Genomic DNA, 9,020 nt, shown 5'->3' on the forward strand with positions numbered 1-9,020 from the left:
TCAAACATCAAATAAAACTGTGTGGCATTCTACTGAAAAACAGTTAATTTTTTCTAAGTGATATTCTTGGTCACTTCTATACAATGGAGGAACCTAAAGTTCTAAAAGTGATTATAAGATTGGGAAATATAAGAGAAAGTATCATTTTTAAGGCAAAATGTTGGCTATTTGTTCTTACATTTCTGCCTTAGTTGTGCTTAAGTGTCCTCTTCCAGCTTCTAGTGAAACCAATGAGAGCTGGAAAAAGCTGTAACAGCATCAGAATTGTGTCTGCAGTTTCTTTTCTTTCTGATATAAGAAAAGTAGGTATATGGTCTTGAACATGTGAGAGGGAAAGAACTGCTGCTCCAGAAAAAAATCTATGGGGATATGCAAAAAGGAAGTTATGCATCTAACCATAACTTGTGCCTTTGAAAATACCTGTTTCTCAGCCTAACAAGACAATATTGTTAAACTGTAAGTACAGATACCTTCTCACTGAGCTGATCATGTGCAAAGATCTATTATTTTTTTCACTAATACTAATTTGATACTACTTTGCTTATTCTTAGGAGCATATTAGTATGTTTTCCCTATTAGTAGTACTTGCTAAACATTCAGTACTATTAAAGATGGGTTTGTAGAAACTAATTCTTATCTTAGCAACTCAACACTTAATAAATTGAAGAGGATGCTTCAGGACAGTCCACTGTGGTAATTTCAAGAGCAACAGAATACTTAGCATACCACAAAGATGCTGTGGTATTTTTTTTATTTCTTCCTCAGTTCATCTCAGACATAACATTTTGCTTTGGACAGTTTTTCTCTTTGAATACAGAATTCTTCAGATAACAAAGGAAAGTATGTGTACTTTAAAATAAGTTTATATTTTTCATATCACTATGACTGTGGCCCGGTCTACAAAAAGTTTGACTTAAAAATACTAAACATATTTCATACTGCAATCCTAAACATATTTCACAAACCTGCCAAAGGAAAAGATCTTTGCCAGTAAATCCATTGATGTAAATTAGGATAAGTGCTTGTGCAAAGGTTTACATTTTTCAAAAAGAAACAACTGATTTCTCTAATCTTCTCACAGAGACAATCATCATTAATGCATTCTGACGTACCATCTGCTTTTGTGGATAAAACCATCTCGCAATTCTGTTCAGATTTGACAGGAGTAATATTACTAGACTTTTAGATTAAACATGGATAGGAAAATAGTATTTCAGTTATGCAGATACAACTATGTTGGAAACGTAAGTAACACTTAAACTGTCCCATGCCAGAATTAACAGCTGAAGATATAAGTACAACTTTATGAAGGGATCAATTTTTTTCGATAACTGTTAAAGTTATCAAAAGTTTGGTAAAGAAAGGCTGATCAGGTCCATAGAGATAAGATTGATTGGCACTTACAATTCTAAATAATATTGTCTGCTTTAAATTTTTGTTTCTAAATCCAGGGTTACTGATCACAAGTCATCTAGTTGCTGAAGACCTTCCTAACTACTCATAAGATTTCCTCCAACTGTAAACTAATTCATGCACACCTGTTTTCCTTAGGTGAGTAAAACGTCTCTCTATATTATGCTGACATACGTATGTTTGCTTTTGAGGAAGTGAAAGATCACAAAATATTGAAGGCAAAAGCTTGTTGTGATTCGTTGTAGATCAGTATTATACTGGTGGATTTATCAACAAAATCAACAAAAATTCTTTGTGACTTTCAACACCATTTCAGCTTTTCAGGTTTCAAAAGACAATATTTTAACTAAAAAAAAATAAATTCAAAGATATGTGTTTGTAAGGCATTTTGGGGAGTTGAAGGTTGGTTGTTAGCACAACACACGTTTCATTCTTCTTTTAAGATAAATCTTACACAGGAAGAATAAAGGTACAACACTGCATGCTACCAGTGCCTACAGGGAAAGCTAGGGCAACTAGTGGTGTGCATCTATATGTCATTACTCAATGTGTAAGAATTTCCATATGTAAATGAACTGTGAGATTTTAGGATTGATTGCTGTGCTGAGGCACTGTTTTCTATTCAGACTTTTCAACCAGTAGCACTACATTTACTGAGGAAGGAATCTTGACAATTGTTTAAAATTTCATTTGAAAAGAATTATTGGGTGTGGTCCATTGTTTAACATTCTAACAGTTCTGGCAGGAATTAATTCCATGAGTTTTGCTTTTCTTTTTTTTTTTTTGACCTCAACATTTATGCTACTCAAACTCAAGGGGGCGTATGGATTACCATCAAAATTGAATTTGATCCACAACTGCAAAACTGTGATCTTTATTCTGGAAATTGTCTGATGGCAGTCTTTTAGGCAATTCCAGATTCTCAGAAAGTTAGAGAAACATAAAGTCAAAGTAGGTTGACTTCCTCAAAGAATGTAATCCTCTGAGGACCCATGCTGACAAGACTGTGAGCTTTGACTATAATTTAAGCATATACTGCTTTGACAGTTCTGGGAGTGGGGGTGGGGGATGGGATACAACTTATTTCATAAGATTTAGAGTACATACCATAAGCGCTGTATTTCTTAAAGTTATTTTGTTACCCTCTTTATTGGCTGGCATTGGTTTCCACAAAATAGTTTTATCTTGTTTACTCTGATTGTACAGCAAATAACAATACATTAATACTGATATATTAGCATGCTCAGTAATGATTTATGATGTTTATAATAAAATTATGTAATACTTAATGATGTTGTGACACTACTACATTTTTTCTTACACTGCATTTGACATTTCCAGTTTGGAGCCCAGTCTTACAAACACAGGCATAGTTACAATTCTTTGCGCACAAGCAGTTATTTTTAAGTAGCTGCTCTGTAACCTATATAATCAATAGCATTCACAGGATGAGTTTCTTAATTTGTTTTTCCATATGGTCACACTGAAAAGGGTTTTCTCACTTTGCTTATAGTTAAGAATTAATAATATAAAGAATTTGTACAATCACCCTTATTCATACTGAATTTTATATAGAAGCTATCAGCCACTTTAACAGTTCTGCTTTCTCTGTGTCAAGGTCTAAGAGCAGCCAATACAGAATCACAGAATATCCTGAGTTGGAAGGAACCTGTAAGGATCATTAAGTCCAGCTCCCAGCTCCACATATGACCACCCAAAAACCAAACCATATGTCTGAGAGCATTGTCCAAACACTTCTTGAAATCCAACAGGCTTGGTGCTTTGACCACTTACTTGGGGAGCCTGTTCCAGTGCCCAAAAACCTTCTCGGTGAAAAACCTTTTCCTAACACCCAGCCTGAACCTTCCCTGTCACAGCTTCTTGCCATTCCCTTGTGTGCTATCACTGGTCACTGAGAAGAGGTCAGTGCTTCCCCTTTCCTTGTGAGGAAGCTGTAGGCCTCCATAAGGCCTACCCTCAGTCTCCTCCTCCCTGGGCTGAACAAACCAAGTGACTTCAGCCACTCCTCATATGTCTTCCCCGCTAGACCCTTCACCATCTTCATAGCCCTCCTTTGGACACTCTCTAATAGTTTTATGTCCTTCTTATATTGTGGTGCCCCAAACTGCACCCAGTAGTTGAGGTGAGGCCACACCAGCACAGAGCAGAGCAGGACAATCCCTTCCCTCAGCCAGCTAGCAATGCTGTGCCTGATGTGCCCCTGTGTACAGCTGGCCCTCCTGGCAGCCAGGGCACATTGCTGGCTCATATTCAGCTTGCTGTCAGCTGGACCCGCCAGATCCCTTTCCATGGGGCTGCTCTCGAGCCTCTCATCCCCCAGTCTATAGATATATCCAGAGTTTTGCCTTCCAAGCTGCAGGTTCCAGCACTTGTTCTTGTTAAACTTGGTGATTGCCCAGCCCCCTAGTTTGTCAAGCTCTCTCTGCAAGGTATCTCCACCCTTGAGGGAGTCAACAGCTCCTAATTTAGTATCATCTGCAAATTTAGTATGCATTTGAGTCTTACAAACAGACCATTTACCAAAACATTGAAGAGAACTGGCCACAGAATGGAGCTCTGGAGAATTTATGACTAGTCCTGAATACGCCTGGGTACTCTTAATGTAACCTCTGTGATGTGCATGCAGAAGGAAGGGAGCTGGTGGCCCAGCAAGCAGAACACAGGGTAGGGAGCACCCATGAACCACTGTTTTGCAGAGAGCCCTAATGACCAAAAGGATCGTTTCCAAATACAAAAAATGTGTGAGCATGGGCAAATGTTCTTGCTTTCTAAATACTGCAGATTTTTTACATATTATAAAAATGAATTGATTTTTCTGCTTATATGCTCAGCATATTTTACAGTTCAAAATTTTGAGAACCTACTCAGTTCGGCCATAAGTATATTTATTCAGAATAAGAGTTTTTCTGGGTTAAATTTTATCAACATGTAGAGAAAAAGGTTTTAATATATATATATTATTTTTTTCTGGACTTGTATCCAGGTTCTTTGGAAGACTGATTACAGCCAATGCTTCTCCTGTATTTTTTACAGGTGCCCCTTGATGTTAACAGCTTTCCAAGGAGAGGACAACGCCATTTTTCATGGTGGAGCTTGCCAAGCCATTTGCTCTGTTCTTGTGACAGAGGCAGCATGGCTCGCACCACACTTGAAGTGTGAATTATACAGTATTTACCTCTGTCATCCACTGACCAGTTCCATTCAATATCAGTTCTATGCAATGGCCAGTCAGTCCAAACTGGTCACATTCCCTCAGCTCTGGAGCCCTTTCCTGACCTACATCCAAAGAAAAGTTCTGAAGTCAAACAACTCACTGAAACAGCCTTCTTTTTAGTGGGAAGATGACAAAACTTGGCTATCATCATGTATACATTCAGACTTCAAATACTGTTATGGGTGCTTTATGAAGCTGACAGTTTGGAACGAAATGATGTGCCAAACTCTAAATTTCTTCTACAGTGATGTTATCTGTGAGGTCAGGAATGGGATTCTCAAGAAAACCGGTGCATCCCATACCTTCTTCTGAAGATGAGTCCCCTCATTTTCCACAATGTTCTTCCATCTTCAGCAGGAAATTGTAATTCCTACCACTCCTAATCAGTGGCCCTTTGAAGCTCACCACTGGGTTCCAAGCCCACAGGTGTCCTGCACCATTTGAGCTTTCTGCATGAGCAGCCTGAATGACATCTGGTAAATATAATACTCTGCAATAATCAGATACAGGGCAAATTTCCTGCATCCTAATCACGACTGTTAAGAATTTGGATTAAGTGCTGAAGAGCAAAGATTTTAACTCATACCAATCTGTTAGCTGTTTATACCTTTTAATTTCAGCCGAATTTTCAGTCTCACTGTTTTTTTGGCCTTGGTGACATATTTATGGTGAGTTCTGCAGTGCAATTATGTGTTAAATGGGAAAGGTATTTTTAGCAACAGATTTTTAATTGCTTCTTCCCGCTTCCGAACAATGTTATTTTCATCTGTTATGAAACAGAGAGCCTCAAACTGTCTCCTCCATACACAACTTGATTAAAACATTTTTTTTTCAAAAATAAAAAAGCCCAAATCTCTCCACTCTTTCATACAAGTATTTTCCATTTACAAATTCTATTTGTTGTCTTAATTGTCTCTTAAGTTTTCTAAAGTCACAGAAATCATTTGACCTACATATGGACAACATTTTAGATATGAGAAAAAAAAAAAACATGTGTAAATAATAGTGTATATAATGGTATTACACAATTTCACATTATTCACTACGACGTCTCTCACATATCCAGTATGTGCTTGGTGAGTACCATTGCACATTGAAGTGAAGTCTTCATCGAGTTGTTTTCAGTGATGCTGAGGTTCATTTCCTGAGCTGCTATGATTAATTTAGAAACATGTGAGTGGTATGAGCACTTACGGTGTCTCCCTTCTGTGTTAGATGTTCTTTATGTTATCACTGCTGATTTTCATCTATCACTGTGTTTTCTGTTCATTAATATATATATATATTCAACAAATCCTTTTTCTTGATTAAAATTGTCGTTTGCTTCTCTTTTTCCTGGTCTCTTAACATAACATTTGCATCTTGTCCCATGACTATTTTGGTTTAGCAGCTTACAGTAAGAGACCTTGTCAGATGCCTTTTAAAAGACTAAATATATTATACCAGCTGATTTTCTCTTCTTCATTCAAAGAAATTGAACAGATTGATCCTCTATTGTTAGAAACCATACTGGTTTAGCCATTCTTGTTAGATGATATTCCAGGTGTTTTATTATCCTGAAGTTTCATTTCAACATCTTTACCAGATACAGTTTTAAGTTTTAATCCTCTGCAATTCCCCAGATAACCCATACAAAATTTAAAAAACATACGAGTATGTTATATGTTGTTATGTATGTTATATCCTGTGTTATAAGAGTTAATTTATTACCCAGAATCAATTCAGAATTACCTGAGTAACCCTGTGAAGGAGTTGCTGATATTAATAGCCTTTGATTTCAGTGGAAACCTCCTGTGAGTATCTGATCACCAGTATCTGAGACACTGGCAACTCCTCTATATGCATAGTCCCATGACTGAACTACACTGAGTAATATTTTGTTCTACAGACTCACTCATCATCCTGTAACATGTCCAGTGATATCAAAGTATTACTTGACAAACAGAAGTCAAAACCGATGCTTGTCTTAAAAGGTTCACTCAGAGAGTAAGGTAGTAGTCAAGATGTATATAAGGGGCAGTTTTTTGCCCTGAGGTAGTATCTGCTTTTTAATCTTATGCAGTCACTTTTGTAAAATTTAAGTATAAGGCAATGTTCAAAGTTGGAGAGCAATAGACTAAGGAAAAGTCTCTTCACTGACACTGATCTTTGATGTGTGCTCATTTGAGAGAAAACTTGGTTTAGAACTGTATTTACATTTGTTAAGCAAGTATTGCTGCAAGAGGGCTTATGAATGTAGGGAACATATGGAGAGGCTGGCAGGCATGGATTCCCTGGTGTGGTGGTTAGATTCTTTGCTCTGAAAAGGCAAGCTTTTAAAATTCATTTGAAAACTATAAAATACACAACTAGTATGCCAAGTAGGTCTGTATTTAGAGAAGAATTATAACTGTGAAAAGGAATCAAATATTTTAACATTTAACACAAGTTTAGGCTTTAAATAATTATTTTTAAGTCTATATGCTAGTTAAAGATTAAAAGCTTAAATAATTTTCAACTGTGTCACACAATGAATGCATCAAACTTAAGAAGTTACTTTAAATTATTTAATGTGTGTTGTTTTTCTTTTTGTTGTTGTTTCTTTGTTTTGTTGGTTTTTTTGTTTGTTTGTTTGTCTGTTTTTTAGCACCTGGGCTCTGCTTTATTAATTTATCTTATTTATCATTTATTGTAGTAGCTACTATTTGACATCCTGAAAAATAATCCAATTCCATAGTGAAAGCAATTTACTTTGTCTAGAAGTCTTTCATTTGCAAGATGTTTTTCAGTTAGCCTGAGCTTGATCTACAGTCCATCAGAGTCAATGGGAATATTTTTATCACATTTCATTGGACTTTAGCTCATGCGTTGGAAACATGTGAGACTAACTTCTAGCTCCTGAATCCTGACCATATTTAAATCGTCACTGCTATTTAAATAGAATATACACTTAAGCACTTGATGAATTGCAGACCGTATAGTGTCTAGATTTCTTTATCAATGTAATATATACAATGACAGCTAAATATTTTTTCATTGGACTTGCCTAATACTGCAACTATTTCAACTATTTGAAAAAAAAAAAAAAAAAGTCGAGATTATGCTCTCTCTTAAACTTGGATTTATGTTGGATTATTCAAAATGCATTCATCAAATTTATATGTAGGTGCACGTACAAAATATTTCAGACACTCCCAGTACAATTAAAAAAATAAAAATAAATGTATACTGCAAGGAAAATAGATTATTTTCTAAAGCCTGGTCTTTAGATATATTAACTTTGTATGCCAAGACTTAAAGAAAAATGGTATTCTAAGCATAGGCACATTTGTGAATAATAAACTTTTACAGGAAAAACGAAGCACATGAAATCATTAGTCATTTGGATATATTTCTGCCTATGAGACCAGATGAATCCAGTCTTCATGGAAGCATAAGGAGAAGCACATCACCTGGAGAAGCACAGTATCTAATGCTAGAGCTTCTACTCAGGGAGTAATCATGAAGAAACTGCTCTATTTCACTGTAGCCATAACTCACAATGGAAGTACTAGGCTGCACAGAATGGCAGAATCACTACCCTAACAGGGCAAAGTAAGAGTTCCTTCAATACTATTTATGGTATAGTAGGTAGATTCTGATGTTTCTACTGTTCAGTTGGTTAATGTGAAATAACCCTGAACTGGACAAACTCTGATATACCTGGTAGATTTATTTATCTTGTCCTTTACACGTTCATAATTAGCCATGTGACAACTGTTCTGGAAATGTCTGAAATACTGCATGAAGTACATCTATTGGTAAGTACATCACAGCAAAAATAAAATTACTACAAGTGAAGAGAGAATAAAACCTTTGAAAAAATAGGACAGGAAAATTGAAAAAAGAAAAAGAAAAAAAAAAAGGTGGTGGTGGTGGGAGATAGACAATTGCAAAACTTCCTTACTGGAAGAACAAATAGTAAAAGACATAGCAAAGAACTGTAATAGTGGAAAAATACAGGAGGAAAAAAAAAAAAAAACAGCACCGCACTAGAGCAGAATTCTTATCTGGTCTTTTGTGTCTTTGCAATATGTAGTAAACTACTGAATTTCCCTGAGAATCCATCATATAATATGGGATAATAGGTTTCACCACTTTTGTCTATCCCTCTCTTTAGTCATAGTTTCTCCCATAGTTTCACGTAAATATGTAGTTTATGTATCTTTTATAGCATGAATTTAATATATATTATTTAAGTAGTGAAAGGATAGATATAGAAAAGGTTCATGTTCAAAAATATACAATCCATAAGATTTCATTTTTGTACATTAAATTTTTCTTTAGCACTCCAGAAAACCAACATATCTTTTCCCCTCCCCTCCACTCCCCTCCCCTCCGCTCCTTTCCCCTT

General features: G+C 35.9%; 1 long non-coding RNA gene across 1 annotated transcript; it reads left to right on the forward strand.

The window, feature by feature from the left end:
* The first annotated feature begins 1,130 nt into the window (after positions 1-1,130).
* LOC308196686 lies at positions 1,131-6,496 on the forward strand. The gene is made up of 3 exons (XR_013952348.1): positions 1,131-1,244; positions 1,452-1,551; positions 4,468-6,496. It is a non-coding gene; the product is annotated as an uncharacterized lncRNA (long non-coding RNA).
* Positions 6,497-9,020: the final 2,524 nt, after the last annotated feature.

The sequence above is a fragment of the Anser brachyrhynchus genome, assembly GCF_964034855.1.
Source record: "Anser brachyrhynchus genome assembly, chromosome: 5".
In the NCBI taxonomy this organism is placed as follows: Eukaryota; Metazoa; Chordata; class Aves; order Anseriformes; family Anatidae; genus Anser; species Anser brachyrhynchus.